This window comes from Moschus berezovskii, chromosome 10, assembly GCF_049115385.1.
Source record: "Moschus berezovskii isolate FMDL1 chromosome 10, NW_MosBer_1.0, whole genome shotgun sequence".
In the NCBI taxonomy this organism is placed as follows: domain Eukaryota; kingdom Metazoa; phylum Chordata; class Mammalia; order Artiodactyla; family Moschidae; genus Moschus; species Moschus berezovskii.
In genome coordinates, this window is record NC_142469.1 from 51,715,541 (window position 1) to 51,737,038 (window position 21,498).

The window sequence follows — 21,498 nt, forward strand, 5'->3', positions numbered from 1 at the left end:
ACCAGACATCTTGGAAGGTGAAGTCAAGTGGGCCTTAGAGAGCATCACAACAAACAAAGCTAGTGGAGGTGATGGCATTCCAATTGAGCTATTTTAAATCCTGAAAGACGATGTTGTGAAAGTGCTGCACTCAATATGCCAGCAAATTTGGAAAACTCAGCAATGGCCACAGGACTGGAAAAAGTCAGTTTTCATTCCAATCCCAAAGAAAGGGAATGCCAAAGAATGCTCAAACTACCGCACAATTGCACTCATCTCACACGCTAGTAAAGTCATGCTCAAAATTCTCCAAGCCAGGCTTCAGCAGTATGTGAATCATGAACTTCCAGATGTTCAAGCAGCTTTTAGAAAAGGCAGAGGCACCAGAGATCAAATTGCCAACATCTGCTGGATCATGGAGAAAGCAAGAGAGTTCTAGAAAAACATCTATTTCTGCTTCATTGACTATGCCAAAGCCTTTGACTGTGTGGATCACAATAAACTGTGGAAAATTCTGAAATAGATGGGAATACCAGACCACCTGACCTGCCTCTTGAGAAACCTGTATGCAGGTCAGGAAGCAACAATTAGAAATGGCCATGGAACAACAGACTGGTTCCAAATAGGAATAGGAGTAGGTCAAGGTTGTATATTGTCACCCTGCTTATTTAACTTCTATGCAGAGTACATCATGAGGAACGCTGGGCTGGAAGAAGCACAAGCTGGAATCAAGATTGCCGGGAGAAATATCAATAACCTCAGATATGCAGATGACACCACACTTATGGCAGAAAGTGAAGAGGAACTCAAAAGCCTCTTGATGAAAGTGAAAGAGGAGAGTGAAAAAGTTGGCTTGAAGCTCAACATTCAGAAAACGAAGATCATGGCATCCGGTCCCATAATTTCATGGGAAATAGATGGGTTCAGTTCAGTTCAGTTCAGTTGCTCAGTTGTGTCTGACTCTCCACGACCCCATGAATCACAGCATGCCAGGCCTCCCTATCCATCACCAACTCCCTGAGTTCACTCAAACTCATGTCCGCAGAGTCGGTGATACCATCCAGCCATCTCATTCTCGGTCGTCCCCTTCTCCTCCCCCCCCACCAACCGTTCCCAGCATCAGAGTCTTTTCCAGTGAGTCAACTCGTCGCATGAGGTGGCCAAATAAACAGTGGAAACAGTGTCAGACTTTATTTTTTTGGGCTCCAAAATCACTGCAGATGCTGATTGCAGCCATGAAATTAAAAGACGCTTACTCCTTGGAAGGAAAGTTATGACCAGCCTAGATAGCATGTTAAAAAGCAGAGACATTACTTTGACAACCAAGGTCCATCTAGTCAAGGCTATGGTTTTTCCAGTGGTCATGTATGGATGTGAGAGTTGGACTGTGAAGAAAGCTGATTGCCCAAGAATTGATGCTTTTGAACTGTGGTGCTGGAGAAGACTCTTGAGAGTCCCTTGGACTGCAAGGAGATCCAACCAGTCCATTTTAAAGGAGATCAATCCTGGGTGTTCATTGGAAGGACTGATGCTAAAGCTGATACTCCAATACTTTGGCCACCTCATGCGATGAGCTGACTCACTGGAAAAGACTCTGATGCTGGGAGGCATTGGGGGTAGGAGGAGATGGGAACGACAGAGAATGAGATGGCTGGATGGCATCACTGACTCGATGGACATGAGTTTGAGTGAGCTTCGGGTGTTGGTGATGGACAGGGAGGACTGGCGTGCTGTGGTTCATGGGGTCGCAAATAGTCTGACACAACTGAGCCACTGAACTGAACTGAACTGATCCTCTTTTCTCATAGTTGAACAATATTCCATTGTGTATATATACCACATATTTTTTATCCATTCATCCATTGATGGGCATTTGGGTTTTTTCCCATAGCTTGGTTATTGTGAATTATGTTCCAATGAATAAAGGAGTGCAAATATATCATCAAAATCTTTTTTTCATTTTTGAATGGTATATACCCCAAAGTGGAAATGCTGTGTCATATAATAGATCTATTTTTTAAATTTTTAGAAACTTCAACATTTCTTTCAAGGTGGTAGTACCAATTTACATTCTTACCAAGAACATATCAGGGGTCTCCTTTTCCACAACCTCAGCAGCCCTGTTGTCTCTTGTCTTCTTGTGTTAGCTATTCTGACAGATGTGAGGTGATATCTCATCATGGTTTCCCCTTGCTGACGATTAGTGATTGAGCATCTTTTCATGTGTCTGTGGGCCATTTTCAGTCATCTATGGAGTAATGTCTGTTCATTTCACCTGCCATTTTAGAATTATTTGCGGCTTTTTGTTGTTGTTGTTTAGTTGACTGAGTTCTTTGTATATTTTGGATATTAACCCTTACTCAATATATGGTTTGCAAAAATCCTCCCCCCACTTAGCTTTTGGTTGTGAAGTGTGGTGTGTAAGATCTTAGTCCATGACCAGATATCGAACCCACATCCCTAGCCTTGCAAGCAGAGTCTTAACCATTGGACAGCCAGGAATGTCCCTATTCTTTCATTCTGTAGATGGTCTTTTCATATTGTTAATTGCTTTTTTATTTTTTTGCAGTGCAGAAGCTTTTGAATTTTATGGAGTTGCATTTTTTTTTTTTTATTCTGCATGTATCTATCTTGTCCTCCGAGCATGATTTGTTAAAATAACTATCATTTTGCCATTGGATAGTCTTGGCTCCCTTGCTGAATACTAATTAACCATATGTGCTGCGGTTTAATTCTGGGATCACTTGATATTTTTGTGCTGATAGTATTGAACCTGTAGATAGTTTTGGGTAGTATGGCAACTTCAACAATATTAAATTTTCTAATCCACAAATTTGGAGCCTCTTGCTGAAAGTGAAAGAGGAGAGTGAAAAGTTGGCTTAAAACTCAATTCAAAAAAAGAAGATCATGGCATCCAGTCCCATCACTTCATGGCAAATATGGGGAAACAATGCAAACAGTGAGAGACTTTATTTTTGGGGGCTCCAAAATCACTGCAGATGGTGACTGCAGCCATGAAATTAAAAGACACTTGGTCCTTGGAAGAAAAAGCTATGACCGAGACATCATATTAAAAAGCAGAGACATTATTTTGCCAACAAGGGTGCATCTAGTCAAAGCTATGGTTTTTCCAGTAGTCATGTATGGATGTGAGAGTTGGACTATAAAGAGAGCTGAGCCCCAAAGAATTGATGCTTTTGAACTGTGGTGTTGGAGAAGACTCTTGCAAGTTCCTTGGACTGCAAGAAGATCCAACCAGTCAATCCTAAAGGAAATCAGTCCTGATTATTCATTGGAAGGACTGATGCTGAAGCTGAAACTCCAATCCTTTGGTCACCTGATATGAAGAACTGACTCATGTGAAAAGACCTTGATGCTGGGAAAGATTGAGGGCAGGAGGAGAAGGGGACGACAGAAGATGAGATGGTTGGATGGCATCACTGACTCGATGGACATGCATTTGAGTAAACTCCAGGAGTTGGTAATAGACAGGGAAGCCTGGCATAATGCAGTTCATGGGGTCGTAGAGAGTCAGACATGGCTGAGCGACTGAACTGATTGACTAAATCCACAAACAGGGATGTCTTTCCGTTTGTCTGTGTCTTATTTGATTTCTTTTAGCAAAATTTTGTTGTTTTCATTGTATGGAATTTCCACTTCCTTAGGTAAACTTATTCTTAAGTATTTTATTGTTTTTGATGCTACTATAAAACAGAATTGGGGTGACTTTCTCTATTTCTTTTTCAGATGCTTCATCTTTAGTGTAAAGGAATACAATTGATTTTTTTTTTTAATGTTGATTTTGTATCCTGCCACATTACTTCAATTGTTGATTTACTCCAACAATTTTTTGATGGATTCTTTGGGATTTTCCATACATAGAATCATATCATCAGCAAAAAAGAGTAATTTTATTTCTTCTTTTTTTATTTGCATACCATTTTTTTGTATTGTCTAACTTTATTAGCTAAGACCTCAAGTACTATACTGAATAGAAGTGGTGAGTGTGAGCATCCTTGCCTTATTCCTGACCTTAAGAGAAAGACTTTCAATTTCTCTCCTTTGTGTATGTTTGCTGTGGGTTTGCCACATATGGCCTTTATTTTGTTGAGTGACGTTCCCTCTTTGCCAAGTTTACTGAAAAGTTTCATCAAATATGGATGTTGACTTTTGTTAAAAGCTTTTCCTGTATCTATTGTAATTATCATGTGGTTTTTATTCTTCAGTTTGTTAACATGGTGTATTACATTGATTGGTTTGCACATATTGAAAAATTCTTGCTTCCCTGGGACAAATCCTACTTGATCATTGTGTATGATCCTTTCAATGTGTTGTTGGATTTGGTTTGGTACTATTTTATTGAAGATTTTTGATCTATGTTCATCAGTGATGTTGGCAAGAAATTTTCTTTTCTTGTGATATATTTGTCTGGGGTTGGTATCAGGGACCATAATACTTATGACCCTGGCCTCATAGAATGAGTTCAAAAGCATTCTTTCCTCTTCAATTTTTGGAATATGAGAGTGGTAGGTGTTAACTATTCTGCAAATGTTCAGTGTTCTTCAGTTTCTTGGAGGTCCATGGGCATTTCTCTTACCTCCTGAGGGAAAAAGAAAGAAATGTTTTCCTCTTTCCTCTTTGTCTGCTTTCCTCATTTTCCCTTCTATCCCTCCAATCACCATAATCTCTATTTGGAGAGGACAACTGGTCCCTCTGGCTGCTGTGTGAGTAACCTCCACTCCCCAACTTTATGTTCCACCTCCTCTGCCAGAAAGATCATGGTGGGTTACTGTTGGACTAGCCACTGCCCTTTCTGCCATTACCATCTCTACTGCTGTCATTTCCCTTGCTCTATCACCTCATTTGTGGTCCAATTCATACACTTCTGGGTGCACAAATCAGTGGATCTCCCAGGTTTATTGATATATGCTATGCAGAGGCACTTTTTGGTGTTGTTTATGGATGTCTGATTAGTTGTAAATGAATAGAGAGAAAAAGGCAATGAATTATGCTGCCATGATGCTGACATCACTCCCCAGATTTATATTTTTATATATATTTAAATATATTTTAACATTATGAAGAGATTAGCTTATGAAGATATTCTTTATTTTGAATAAGAATTATCTGCATTACATGTAGAGAAGATAGCTGGAATAAAACTGAGGAGATTAATTTTGAAAATAACAGAATTAGTAAGACAAAGATTTTAGTCATTAAATATACTATACTTCCAATGATTCTAACATGATAAACTATTAGTAAGTAAAATAAAATATAAGGTGAATAAAATTAATAGTGAAAACTATATGATACATCCATTGTTAAAAATAAATGAATTACTGTAACATGGAAAAATTTGGTTTAAAAAAGTAACAGCTAATGCATAGATCATGAAATACTATGAAATAGGTTTTGTATCACTTTAATGAAATATGTATTAATAATTGATGAAACTCAGTTTTCATTTTTCTTTAGAGGTATTGAATTACCTAGAAAATGTGAAAGTTCAGAAATAGTTTTGTTTGTTTTCTCCTAAATATGTATTCTTTATAAGCACACACAAGCTGCATTGTCTGGACAATATGCATAACAGTCAAATTTAAATTGTAGGAATTTTAGCTAAAAGGAAGAATATCTAAAGTGAAGAAACTTATTTAGAACACTGAATGTATCTGAAGTAGGTTTTTTCCCCCACTATTTTATCTAGCCATGCCATAAAGACTAAGATTTGTACATGGAAATGTATCTAAATACTTCTAGAAGACAGCAGGAATTCAGTTAAATATAATAGAGAGTATCAATGTTAGATATAAATATCATAATTTACATAGATATAAGTGTAAAGCATCCTGGATCTTCACTAATGGATAATGGTAGAACTGGGTAGCTTAATTTGGACTTGTAAGTTTAGTTGTGGTCCACAAGGATGGTGGCCAGAAAGCCAAATCACAGTTCCAAGGAGGCCTAGTGTGCCTATGCTTATTTAGGACATTGGCTAAAGAATGATAGTGTTTTGTCAGCAGATTACTCTGAGGAATTGTTTTATTCTTATACAAAGTTTGGTTTATTTAAGAATGACATAGACATCTGAGTTGAAGTGAAACCCTAAACTGTGTTTAGAGATATATTTATAATATTTAACTCCTTTGGAGGTGAGGTTACAGTGTTTGAGATGATTTTCATGGTCTCAGCCTTATTAGGCTGCGGTAAGGGAAACAGGGAAGAGTGCAATTATACTAAATAAATACAAATAAAATAAGTGGAGTAGATAAGAGATACCATTCACTGTACAGGTGAGTCCAAGGCCTTATTAGATCCATTCAATGCTGGGGGCAGATAAGGAATTCTAGATTCTGGCCACTGCTAATTTTGAGCTTCACATGTGCTAGACTGGATTAGCATGGCTCAAACCTTGAACATCTGTTTCAGCAACTGACTAGGGCAGGGAAATTTGAGGATCACTATTCTATTATAACATGTTTAAGGATGTCATATGTCTGTATCTCAGAAAGACCTAAATATACAGGAAAGATGACAAAGCTCCAGTTTCAAAGGACAGAGGGAACGTAAAGACAAGGGATCCCTGCATAGGCCTACACATGTGAGATTTCAGGGAATGATGACTCACAAAATCTAAGTCTTCCTGAAGGAGTTAGTATAGTGTGTTCCAGTGTGGAATAGGCAGGGTTAAGGGACGCTGTAACTGACCCATTGCTCTGTGGATTGGTGGTAAATATAATACTACACAAAACTGAGAAACAGCTGTACAAAGGCTCACTATCATATTCTCTGATTCAAATTCAGAGTGCTCCCCATTGAGTTACTGCTTAGAACTTTTACTTTGCAAGTGAGGAGAGTAAGGCTTTTCTTTTCTGAATCATGCAATAAATCAGAGGTTCCATAAAAGTTCTACTCCTGTCCAGGAGATGTCCCAGCTACATACTTTTTGTTCTAGAATTAAATTAGTTACTATAACATTATTCCTGCTATGTCACAAAATCAAGATTATTACTATTTCAGGAAATATTCTGACGGTGCCTCATTCTTTCATCTTTCAAAAGATTCCCTGTTTGAAGCCTTTACTATGTGTTGGACAGTTTATAGTATTTGATTAGGTAATGGAAATTTAGAGAAGAAAATAAATTCTGGACACTGAAGAATCCCTGTTAAAAAACTTTTCCCTATACTGTGTGGTGTGTAATAGCATTTGAAATCACACCTTACTGCCTACTTAAATTATTTCACCAAAGACTACTTCACAGCAGTTATACTAATGGCAAACTTGTTTTTAAAACTAGTAATATTAAGGCATTGTAAGGAGTGATAATAATCCTTTTTATAGTTGATTAAGTACTTTGAAAATATACCCTCACTTTCACACACTTAAAACGTCCTAAGATAATTGGTCCTTGTATGAATATACTTTGCTTTTCTGAAACCAGAGAATCATTTTCTTTTTTAAAAGCTAAAAGGAATTATTTAAGGTATTTTAATGAGAAGAAAAACTGCTTACATAAGACTAAAAATTACATCTAAATATTCTTTAAAACCTAAGCTTGGGATCTTTATGAAAATCTATTTTGATTTGGAAGAAATTGATGAGAATAAGACTTGAAGAAAAATTTAAGCTTAAATTTTAAAAAGCCCATATGGAAACCAAAAATCAGTAGCCATTATTAGAGATAGTCACCACAAAGTGACTTTCCCATCAAAATACCTTGGACTTCCCAGGTGGCTCCATGGTAAAGAATCTGCCTTCCAATGCTGGAGCCACAGGAGATGAGGGTTTCAATCCCTGGGTCGGGAAGATCCCCCTGAACAAGTCAACAGCAACCCACTCCAATATTCTTGCCTGGAGAATTCCATGGACAGAAGAGCCTGGTGAGCTACAGTCCATGGGGTCACAAAGTGTCAGATTCGTCTGAGCAACTAAGTATGCAGTAGCACAAAAGCGTGCAGCACAGAAGCTGCTTTAAAGACTCAGAGTAAAGAAGCTATACTTATGTGAGTTTTAGTCTTAAAACAAGCATTTTAAATTTAAAAGAAAAACGTACATATAAGAACTTAAAATAATGGAATAAATTGGGACTATGGTGCTACTTTTCTATCATAAAACTAAATTGTTTTCCAGAGGCAAATGTCTTTTAAGAATTCCTTGTTTAACCTTCCAGAAATTATCACCACGTAAGTGATTACATTAAAAAATTTCTATAAATATGACTAGAAAAGCAGAGTTCCTGTTTCTGTCCCAGGATCCCATCTAGAACACCATATTACATTTTGGTGTTGCTGTTGTCTGGATGTTTATGTGGGCCCCATAAGATTCATCTGTTGAAATCTTAATACCTAGCATGAAGGACATGCCTCCTTTAGGAGGCACTTAGTTCCTGAGAGCTGAGACCTCTTAAAAGAGACCCCAGAGAGACCTCAGGCTGCTTCCACCTGTGAGAATACAAAAAATCTGAGACCTAGAAGAAAGCCTTCACCCAGTCACATTGGCACACTGATCTCATACTTCTAGCTTCCAGAATTATGAGAAACACATTTCAATTGTTCATAAACCACCCAATCTGTGGTATTTTGTTATAGCTGTCTGAACAGACCAAGTTGGTTGTAATGTCTCCTCAGGCTTTTCTTAGCTGTAAGTTTTGCAGACTTTCCTTATTTTTGATGATATTGAAAGTTATTAAGAGTGCTGGTGAGTTATTTTATAGAATGTCCCTCAACTGGGATTTGTTTGATGGTTTTCTCATGATTAGTCTGGTGTTAGGGGTATTTGGGAGAAAGACAATAGTTGTAAAGTGCCATTTCTCATCACATCATCTCAAGGATACATGCTATCAATATGACTTATAACTGTTAGTCACCTGACTGAAATAGCATTTGCCAGGTTTCTCCACTGTAAAGTTATTCTTTTTTCTATCCTTTTTATACTCTACTCTTTGAAAGGATATCACAGTGCATAGCCCATATTCAAAAAAGAGTGTGGAGTTATGCTGCTCCTCATTGAGGGCAAAGGATGTATGTAAATTATTTGGAATCCTTCTGCATGGAAGATTTGTCTATCTCATTTATTTATTCAATCATTTTTATATAATTATGAAATCCTGTATATTTATATTACACTCTGGGTTCTTAAATCTAAAATATCTCTATCTTGATTCAGGAAAAGAAACCACTGATAGACTAGCAGATAATAGAGCAGAGGACAGACTCAAAAACCACGACAATATTGTAACGATTAGCCTTCAATTAAATTTAATTAATTAATTAACAAGGATCTAGAAGAAATAAAAAAGAGTCAATATACAATGAATAATGCAATAGATGAGATCAAAAACACTCTGGAGGGAACCAACAGTAGAATAACGAAGGCAGAAGATAGAATAAGTGAGTTAGAAGATAGAATGGTAGAAATAAATGAAGCAGAGAGGAAAAAAGAAAAATGAATTAGAAGAAATGAGGACAATCTCAGAGACCTCTGGGACAATTTTAAATGCCCCAACATCTGAATCATAGGAGTCCCAGAAGAAGAAGACAAGAAGAAAGACCATAAGAAAATACTTGAGGAGATAATAGTTGAAAATTTACCTAAAATGGGAAGGAAATAATCACCCAAGTCCAAGAATCCCAGAGAGTCCCAAACAGGATAAACCCAAGGTGAAATAGCCCAAGACACATAATAATCAAATTAACAAAGATCAAACACAAATAACAAATATTAAAAGCAGCAAGGGAAAGGCAACAAATAACACACAAGGGGATCTCCATAAGGATAACAGCTGATCTTTCAATAGAAACTTCAGGCCAGGTGGGAATCATACTTAAAGTGATGAAAGAAAATAACCTACAGCCCAGATTACTGTACACCACAAGGATCTCATTCAAATATGAAGGTGAAATCAAAAGCTTTACAGAGAGAATTCAGCATCACCAAACCAGCTCTCCAACAAATGCTAAGGGACCTTCTCTAGACAGGAAACACAGAATGAGTGTATAAACTCGAACCTAAAACAATAAAGTTAATGGCAACAGGATCATACTTATCAATAATTACCTTAAATGTAAATTGGTTGAATGCCCCAACCAAAAGACAAAGACAAGCTGAATCGATACAGAAACAAGACCCCTATATATGTTGTCTACAAGAGACCCACCTCAAAACGAGGGACACATACAGACTGAAAGTGAAGGGCTGGAAAAGGATATTCCACTCAAATAGAGACCAAAAGAAAGCAGGAGTAGCAATACTCATATCAGATAAAATAGACTTTAAGACAAAGGCTGTGAAAAGATACAAAGAATGACACTACATAATGATCAAAGGATCAATCCAAGAAGAAGATATAACAATTATATATGTACCCAACATAGGAGCACCACAATGTGTAAGACAAATATTAACAAGTATTAAAGGGGAAATTAACAACAATGCAATAATAGTAGGAGATTTTAATACCCCACTCACATCTATGGATAGATCAACTAAACAGAAAATTAACAAGGAAACACAAACGTTAAATGATACAATAGACCAGTTAGACCTAATAGATATCTATAGGACATTTCACACCAAAACAAAGAAATTCACCTTCTTCTCAAGCGCACACGGAACCTTCTCCAGGATAGATCACATCCTGGGCCATAAATCTAGCCTTGGTAAATTCAAAAAATTGAAATTATTCCAAGCATCTTTTCTGACCACAATGAAGTAAGATTAGATCTCAATTACAGGAGAAAAACTATTAAAAATTCCAACATATGGAGACTGAACAACATGCTGCTGAATAATGAACAAATCATAGAAGAAATCAAAAGAGAAATCAAAGTATGCATAGAAATGAATGAAAATGAAAACACAACAACCCAAAACCTGTGGGACACTGTAAAAGCAGTGCTAAGGGGAAGGTTCATAGCAATACAGGCATACCTCAAGAAACAAGGAAAAAGCCAACTAAATAACCTAACTCTACACCTAAAGCAACTAGAAAAGGAAGAAATGAAGAACCCTAGTGTTAGTAGAAGGAAAGAAATCGTAAAAATTAGGGCAGAGATAAATGCAAAAGAAACAAAAGAGACCATAGCAAAAATCAACAAAGCCAAAAGCTGGTTCTTTGAGAGGGTAAATAAAATTGACAAACCACTAGCCAGACTCATCAAGAAACAAAGGGAGAAAAACCAAATAAATAAAATTAGAAATGAAAATGGAGAGATCACAACAGACAACACAGAAATACAAAGGATCATAAGAGACTACTATCAGCAATTATATGCCATTAAAGTGGACAACTCGGAAGAAATGGACAAATCTTAGAAAAGTACAAATTTCCAAAAGTGAACCAAGAAGAAATAGAAAATCTTAACAGATCCATCACAAGCACAGAAATTGAAACTGTAATCAGAAATCTTCCAGCAAACAAAAGCCCAGGTCCAGACGGCTTCACAGCCGAATTCTACCAAAAATTTAGAGAAGAGCTAACACCTATCCTACTCAAACTCTTCCAGAAAATTGCAGAGGAACGTAAACTTCCAAACTCATTCTATGAGGCCACCATCACCCTAATACCAAAACCTGACAAAGATGCCACAAAAAAAGAGAACTACAGGCCAATATCACTGATGAACATAGATGGAAAAATCCTTAACAAAATTCTAGCAATGAGAATCCAAAAACACATTAAAAAGATCATACATTATGACCAAGTGGGCTTTATCCCAGGGATGCAAGGATTCTTCAATATCCACAAATCAATCGATGTAATACACCACATTAACAAAACGAAAAATAAGAACACTATGATTATCTCAATAGATGCAGAGAAAGCCTTTGACAAAATTCAACATCCATTTATGATCAAAACCCTCCAGAAGGCGGGAATAGAAGGAACAGTCCTCAATGTAATAAAAGCTATATATGACAAACCCACAGCAAACATTATCCTCAATGGTGAAAAATTGAAAGCGTTTACCCTAAAGTGAGGAACAAGACAAGGGTGCCCACTCTCTGGAATTTTAATAGACATAAAAGGAATCCAAATTGGAAAAGAAGAAGTAAAACTCTCACTGTTTGCAGATGACATGATCCTCTACACAGAAAACCCTAAAGACTCTAATAGAAAATTACTAGAGCTAATCAATGAATATAGTAAAGTTGCAGGATATAAAATCAACACACAGAAGTCCCTTGCTTTCCTATACACTAATAATGAGAAAATAGAGAAATTAAGGAAACAATTCCATTCACCGTTGCAACGAAAAGAATAAAATACTAGGAATATATCTTCCTAAAGAAACAAAAGGCATATATATAGAAAACTATAAAACATTAGTGAAAGAAATCAGTTCAGTTCAGTTCAGTCGCTCAGTCATGTCCGACTCTTTGCGACCCCATGAATCACAGCACGCCAGGCCTCCCTGTCCATCACCAACTCTGGGAGTTCACTCAAACTCATATCCATCGAGTTGGTGATGCCATCCAGCCATCTCGTTCTCTGTCGTCCCCGTCTCCTCTCACCCCCATCCCTCCCAGCATCAGAGTCTTTTCCAGTGAGTCAACTCGTCGCATGAGGTGACCAAAGTATTGGAGTTTCAGCTTTAGCATCAGTCCTTCCAATGAGCACCCAGGATTGATCTCCTTTAGAATGGACTGGTTGGATCTCCTTGAAGTCCAAAGGACTCTCAAGAGTCTTCTCCAGCACCACAGATCAAAAGCATCAATTCTTTGGTGATCAGCTTTCTTCACACTCCAACTCTCACATCCATACATGACCATGGGAAAAACCATAACCTTGACTAGACGGACCTTGTTTGGCAAAGTAATGTCTCTGCTTTATAATATGCTATCTAGGTTGGTCATAACTTTCCTTCCAAGGAGTAAGCATCTTTTAATTTCATGGCTGCAATCAGCATCTGCAATGATTTTGGAGCCAAAAAAAAATAAAGTATGACACCGTTTCCACTGTTTTCCTATCTATTTCCCATGAAATGATGGGACCAGAAGCCATGATCTTTGAAAGAAATCAGAGAGGACACTAATAGATGGAGAAATATACCGTGTTCATGGATTGGAAGAATAAATATTGGGAAAATGATTATATTGCCAAAGTGATTTATAAGTTCAATGCAATACCTATCAAGCTACCAATGGTGTTTTTCACAGAGATAGAACAAATAATTTCACAATTTGTATGGAAATACAAAAAACCTCAAATAGCCAAAGCAATCTTGAGAATGAAGAATGGAACTGGGGGAATCAACTTGCCGGACTTCAGGCTCTACTACAAAGCCACAGTCATCAAGACAGTATGGCACTGGCATAAAGACAGAAATATAGATCAATGGAACAAAATAGAAAGCCTAGAGATAAATCCATGTACCTATGGACACCTTATCTTTGACAAGGGAGGAAAGAATATTCAATGGAGAAAAGACAATCTCTTTAACAAGTGGTTCTGGAAAAACTGGTCAACAACTTGTAAAAGAATGAAACTAGAACACACTTCCTAACACCATACACAAAAATAAACACAAAATGGGTTAAAGATCTAAATGTAAGACCAGAAACTATTAAACTCCTAGAGGAGAACATAGGCAAAAAACTCTCTGACATAAATCACAGCAGGATCCTCCATGACCCACCTCCCAGAATATTGGAAATAAAAGCAAAAATAAACAAATGGGACCTCATTAAAATTAAAAGCTTCTGCATAGCAAAGGAAACTATAAGCAAGGTGAAAAGACAGCCTTCAGAATGGGAGAAAATAATAGCAAATAAAGCAACTGACAAAGGATTAATCTCAAAAATATACAAGCAACTCCTGCAGCTGAATTCCAGAAAAATAAATGACCCAATCAAAAAATGGGCCAAAGAACTAAACAGACATTTCTCCAAACAAGACATACAGATGGCTAACAAACACATGAAAACATGCTCAACATCCCTCATAATCAGTGAAATGCAAATCAAAACCACAATGAGGTACCATTTCACACCAGTCAGAATGGCTGCTATCCAAACATCTATAAGCAATAAATGCTGGAGAGGGTGTGGAGAAAGGGAACCCTCTTACACTGTTGGTGGAAATGTAAACTAGTATAACCACTATGGAGAACAGTGTGGAGATTCCTTTAAAAACTGGAAATAGAACTGCCATACAACCCAGCGATCCCACTCCTGGGCATACACACCGAGGAAACCAGAATTGAAAGAGACACATGTACTCCAATGTTCATCACAGCACTGTTTATAATAGCCAGGACATGGAAGCAACCTAGATGTCCATCTGCAGATGAATGGATAAGAAAACTGTGGTACATTTACACAGTTGAATATTACTCAGCCATTAAAAAGAATACATTTGAATCAGTTCTAATGAGGTGGATGAAACTGAGCCTATTATACAGAGTGAAGTAAGCCAGAAAGAAAAATACCAATATAGTAATACTAACGCATATATATGGAATTTAGAAAGATGATAACGATAACCCTGTATATGAGACAGAAAAAGAGACACAGATGTATAGAACAGTCTTTTGGGTCTGTGGGAGAAGGTGAGGGTGGGATGATTTGGGAGAGTGGCATTGAAACATGTATATTATCATATGTGAAACGAATCACCAGTCCAAGTTCAATGCATGATACAGGATGCTCAGGGCTGATGTACTGGGATGAACCAGAACGATGGGATGGGGAGAGAGGTAGGAGGGGGGTTCAAGATAGGGAACATATGTACACCCAGGGAAGATTCATGTCAATGTATGGCAAAACCAATACTATAGGTAAAGTAATTAGCCTCCAATTAAAATACATAAATTAAAAAAAAAAAGAATGAGAGCCTATATCATTGCCTGGATAAACAGTTTTTTTAGAAGCAGATCCAAAGCTGAAGTATTATTTGAAAATAAAGTCACTAAGATAATTTTGAGATATTTTGATTTATTAAAAACTTGACTACGATGATATGGCCAAGATGTGATATTTTTCCCACCATACGCTTGATACTTGCTGGGTATAAGACAACTGGAATAAAGACTCTAATTCCCAGCTGAAAATGTATTGATGTGCAACCATCTAACTAAACTGTGCCTACTAGGGTATAAAGAGAGTTGATGCTGATTACTCCTGGGTTGTTTCCTTGATGTTTAGGAATGAGGATGTGCTGTGCTTAGTCACTCAGTCGTGGTTGACTCTTTGCAACCCCATAAACTGTAACCTGCCAGGCTTCTCTGTCCAGAAGAATTCTCTAGGCAAGACTACTGGAGTGGGTTGCCATGCCCTCCTCCATGGAATCTTCCCAACCCAGGGATTGAACCCAGGTCTCCCACAGTGCAGGAGGACTTTTTACCATCTAAGCCACCAGAAAAGCCTGGGAATGAGGATATGGTGGAGCAATTTGGAGCCATATTGGCAGTCAGTGTGATAGGCAGCAGTCTGGGAAAGAGTCACAAACTAGGAGGAACCTGGGTGACTGCCGTTGTGAAGCCACCAAACCAAGCCTAGATAGCAGTACTTGGACGCAATGTGTACCTGGTCAGGAAGAACAAACCTGCATCTGCTAATTGTACAAATGCTGTTATAGTTGAGTATAATTTACCAGTTTAAAAAAGAACATTATTTTAAAATAAAGGAAGGGCAAGTAAATTGAACTGATTTACAGTTGCTTATTTAGTTTGAGTTAAAAAAGTGAACAGAAAATTGTGCATTTCAGACTTTTTCTACTTAAACATGTGTGATCAGCATTTTTTTTTCCCCCTCAGAGATTTTGCCTGAAAAATGCTGGAAGTCCTTAAAAGATGTTATGGCTGAACAATCTTATTGAAAATCTTCTCAGGATAGTTTGTATTCCCTGATGATCCCTTTACAATTGATATTAAAACCAGAGGCTCAACCTTCACAATGACCCCTCCCAGTGCCTGGAAGGGGGATCAAGGTCCATGTACAACTACAAAAACCTTTACACTTTAATTTCAGATATTTAGGAAGCTCCCAAAGTATTGCTTCTAATGAAATGATATATTCTTTCCTTTTTATTTTCTACGTATTGCAAATATCCACATTATGTTTAAGTTAGTCTGTAAAGCTATGTTAGAAAAATATAAATAAAAAAAAAAGTCTAAGCAGAAATGAGGAGGTGAATTTATTCCTACTCTTAGAGGCTGGAGAAGGATTTTGAATTATATTAGATGATACAAATGATGTTTTAAGATGAGAAATGGCATACCTAATTCATCTCAAAGTAAATGTCACTTTCAATGAATGTTTTTATCATAACAGTCTAAGTATTTTTCTGTGTGCATTATTTTTGCTAGTTTCTAAAAAATTAGCATTTTATAATATGTGAATATTTGCATTATTGCTGAGAAGAGCTTTTATGATTCAAGTGGATTTAACCTAAGTCTAAAATTTAATTACAAATATGGTTGTTGTGTTGATTCATTCTTATGTGTTTCAATTAGATGGAAAACACACCAGCTGTGAGCTATCTATTTATAGATCAAGAAACATTAATTTGAAGATATTCCAAGGTACTTAAATAGGATCCAAATCATCACAGACTTTCAATATTTTTATTTTATAGCCCTATTTGGCATAATACATATTTTTTCCATGCTGTCCAATTGTCAGGATTTAACCATGGAAATAAAAGTATCATATTGTATTGACTTGGAGTGTTTCCAGGCAAGTTGACAGTGTTAGTCATTTCAAAAGCTTTGTAATTGAGAATATTTTGAATTTTACTAAATTAATTCATATAAAGATTTTTGTTCTCTTATCCTTCATGTGTTGGCAATACAAAAAAGTCTAATATAAAAGATCTTAGGTGATTATTTTGATTCTTAGAACTTCCAAGGCATTATTCTTCTGCACCATTACAAAAAATGGACATTCTGTGATAGACACAAATACAATTTCCAAAAGTACATTTGATTGTATAACTTGTAACAGAAGCTGGGTATGGGCAATGCCTGCAGAGTGAAAACAACCAGAATAATCTAATCTGCATGACCACTGAATCTTTGTTAGTCTTTGGTTATTTTCCATTATGGAATGGCAAACCACTTCAGTTTCGTGCCTTGAGAACCCCATGAACAGTATGAAAAGGCAAAAGATAGGACACTGAAACATGAACTCCCCAGGTTGTTAGGTGCCCGATATGCTACTGGAGATCAGTGGAGAAACAAATCCAGAAAGATTGAAGAGACAGAGCAAAAGCAAAACAACACCCAGTTGTGGATGTGACTGGTGATGGAAGCAAGGTCCAATGCTGTAAAGAGCAACATTGCATAGGAACCTGGAATGTTAGGTCCATGAATCAAGGCAAATTGGAAGTGGTCAAACAGGAGATGGCAAGAGTGAATGTCGACATTTTAGGAATCAGCAAACTAAAATGGACTGGAATGGGTGAATTTAACTCAGATACCCATTGTATCTACTACTGTGGGCAAGAATCCCTTAGAAGAAATGGAGTAGCCATCATAGTCAACAAATGAGTCCCAAATGCAGTACTTAGATGCAATCTAAAAAATGACAGAATGATCTCTGTTCGTTTCCAAGGCAAACCCTTCAATATCACTGGAATCCAAGTCTATGCCCCGAGAGTAATGGTGAAGAAGCTGAAGTCGAATAGTTCTATGAAGACCTACACGACCGTTTAGAACTAACACCCCCCAAAAATGTCCTTTTCATTATAGGGGACGAATGCAAAAGTAGGAAGTCAAGAAACACCTGGAGTAACAGGCAAATTTGCCCTTGGTATACAGAATGACGGAGAAGGCAATGGCAAGCCACTCCAGTACTATTGCCTAGAAAATCCCATGGATGGAGGAGCCTGGTAGGCTGCAGTCCGTGGGGTCGCTAAGGGTCGGACACGACTGAGCGACTTCACTTTCACTTTTCACTTTCACACATTGGAGAAGGAAATGGCAACCCACTCCAGTGTTCTTGCCTGGAGAATCCCAGGGACGGGGGAGCCTGGTGGGCTTCCGTCTATGGGGTCGCACAGAGTCGGACACGACTGAAGTGACTTAGCAGCAGCAACATACAGAATGAAGCAGGGCAAAGGCTAATAGTATTCTGCAAAGAGAATGCACTGGTCATAGCAAACACCTTCCAACAATACAAGAGAATACTGTACACATGGACATCACCAGATGGTCAACACCGAAATCAAAGTGATTATATTCTTTGCAGCCAAAGATGGAAAAGCTCTATACAGTCAACAAAAACAAGACCGGGAACTGACTGTGGCTCAGATCATGAACTCCTTATTGCCAAATTCAGATTTAAATTGAAGTAGGGAAAACCGCTAGATTCAGGTATGACCTAAATCAAATCCCTGATGATGATACAGTGTAAGTGAGAAATAGATTTAAGGGACTAGATCTGATAGAGTGCCTGAAGAACTATAGACAAAGGTTTGTGACACTGTACAGGAGACAGGGAGCAAGAACATCCCAAAGGAAAAAAAATGCAAAAAAGCAAAATGGTTACCTGAGGAGGCCTTACAAAGAGCTGTGAAAAGAAGACAAGCCAAAAGCAAAGGAGAAAAGAAAAGATGTACCCATTTGAATGCAGAGTTTCAAAGAATAGCAAGGAGAGATAAGAAAATCTTCCTCAGTAATCAATGTGAAGAAATAGAGGAAAATAATAGAATGGGAAAGACTAGAGATCTCTTCAAGAAAGTGAGATATACCAAGGGAACATTTCATGCAAAGGTGGGCTCAATAAAGGACAGAAATTGTATGGACCTAACAGAAGCAGATGATATTAAGAAGAGGTGGCAAGAATACACAGAAGAACTGTTCAAAAAAGATCTTCATGACCAGATAATTATGATGGTGTTATCATTCTCCTAGAGCCAGACATCCTGGAATGAAAAGTCAAGTGGGACTTAGGAAGCATCACCACGAACAAAGCTAGTGGAGGTGATGGAATTCCAGTTGAACTATTTCAAATCCTGAAAGATGATGCTGTGAAAGTGCTGCACTCAATATGCCAGGAAATTCGGAAAACTCAGCAGTGGCCACAGGAGTAGAAAAAATCAGTTTCATTCCAACCTCTAAGAAAGGCAATGCCAAAGAATGTTCAAACTACCACACAATGACACTTATTTCATACGCTAACAAAGTAATGCTCAAAATTCTCCAAGCCAGGCTTCAACAATATGTGAGCAGTGAAGTTCCATATATTTAAGCTGGCTTTAGAAAAGGCAGAAGAACCAGAGATCAAATTGCCAACATCCGCTGGATCATCAAAAAAGCAAGAGAGTTCCAGAAAAACATCTATTTCTGCTTTATTGACTTTGCCAAAGCCTTTGACTGTGTGGATACAACAAGCTGGAAAATTCTTCAAGAGATAGGAATACCAGACCACCTGACCTGCCTTTTGAGAAATCTGTATGCAGGTCAAGAAGCAACTGCTAGAACTGGACATGGAACAATGGGCTGGTTCCAAATAGGAAAAGGAGTACGTCAAGGTTGTATGTTGTCACCCTGCTTATTTAACTTCTATGCAGAGTACATCATGAGGAACACTGGGCTGGATGAAGCACAAGCTGGAATCAAGATGGCCAGGAGAAATATCAATAACCTCAGATATGCAGATGACACCACCCTTATGGCAGAAAGTGAAGAGGAACTCAAAGACCTCTTGATGAAAGTGAAAGTGGAGAGTGAAAATGTTGGCTTAAAGCTCAACGTTCAGAAAACTAAGATCATGGCATCTGGTCCCATCACTTCATGACAAATAGATAGAGGAACAGTGGAAACAGCGACAGACTTTATTTTTGGGGGCTTGCAAAATCACTGCAGATGGTGACTGCAGCCATGAAATTAAAAGACGCTTGCTCCTTGGAAGGAAAGTTATGACCAACCTAGACAGCATATTAAAAAGCAGAGACATTACTTTGCCAAAAAAGGTTCATCTAGTCAAGGCTGTGGTTTTTCCAGTAATCATGTATGGATGTGAGAGTTGGACTATAAAGAAAGCTGACCACCGAAGAATTGATGCTTTTGAATTGTGGTGTTGGAGAAGACTCTTGAGAGTCCCTTGGACTGCAAGGAGTTCCAACCAGTGCATCCTCAAGGAAATCAATCCTGAATGTTCATTGGAAGGATTGATGCTGAAGCTGAAACTCCAATACTTTGGCCACCTTATGCGAAGAACTGACTCATTTGAAAAGACACTGATGCTGGGATAGATTGAAGGCGAGAGGAGAAGGAGATGACAGAGGATGAGATGGTTGGATGGCATCACCGACTCAATGGACATGAGTTTGAGTAAGGTCAGAGAGTTGGTGATGGACAGGGAGGCCTGGCATGCTGCAGTCTTTGGGTAGCAAAGAGTTGGATATGACTGTGTGATTGAACTGAACTGAACTGAAGTTATCCATTAGCATGCAGCAAAAAAAAAAAAAAAAGAAAAAAGTCTTTGTACTCTTATCTTTCTTTAATGTACCTTTTTAAAGTTACTCCAGAGAAATTTAGAGGAACCTAGGAAATAAATGTATTTTTTAAATTTTTATTTAAAATCAAATCTGGCTCTATGTATACCCTTTTTGACAATTTGACTCTATTGAATGGTCTCCATCTTTTTTCATATATTTATTTTGTCATATATAATGGGTAGGCTAATCTTAGCATGTACCCAATATTATTTAATTTAATTTTTTTCAGCTATATGTAGTTGCAGAAAAAGGGAAGAGGTCATGCCTTATTTTTTTCCTCCATATTTTATACTATTTGGAGGTATTAGGACAACTTAGTTGTAACTCTTGCACTAATAGATGAGTGTCGCATCCCTTTACCTTTTTAAGTCTCCCTTTTCTTATCTGTGATATGAAGGTGTTTGGCAAGAAGTTTTTCTAAAGTCCCTTAGTACCTATAGAGCATTAGAAGAAATGAATAGATATAAAGTCAGGGAATTTTATCCAAAGCATTTCAAATGTGTTTTCTAATTGTTCTTTTTTGGGAATAACAATATACATCTTTCAGATATATATTTGAATAGGATATTTTTTTTCACTGCTTCAGTATTCAAAGTCACTTCCCAGTTTTATCAGTTTTCTATTGATATTATAACAAATAACCAAAAAATTTTGTAGATTAAAATAGCAAAAGCTAATCTTACAGTTCTGGATGTCAAAAGTCCAAAATGGGTCTCACGGGGCTAAATCTTGGTGTCAGTGGGGACATTGATGCTTCATCTCCTGTCACCATCCTCTATCTTCTAAAATCAAATCTCTCTGACATACCTGCCTCACTCTTATGAAGACTGCTGTGATTTTAGTGACCCAGCTGGATTTTTTTTTTTAATTTTAAGATATTTTATCACACATTTGCCATACAAGGTAATGTATTGCCTGGGGAAAAGAAGATGTCATCTTTGGGAAGTCACTATTCTTCTACCATGTGGACCAGTGAAGCCCAGGTGCCTTCCTTGCCTTCCTTTTAGGAAGCTACTCTTACCAACTCAATATCTTGGCGAATGTGGTCCCCTTAAGATTGACTGCTATCTCC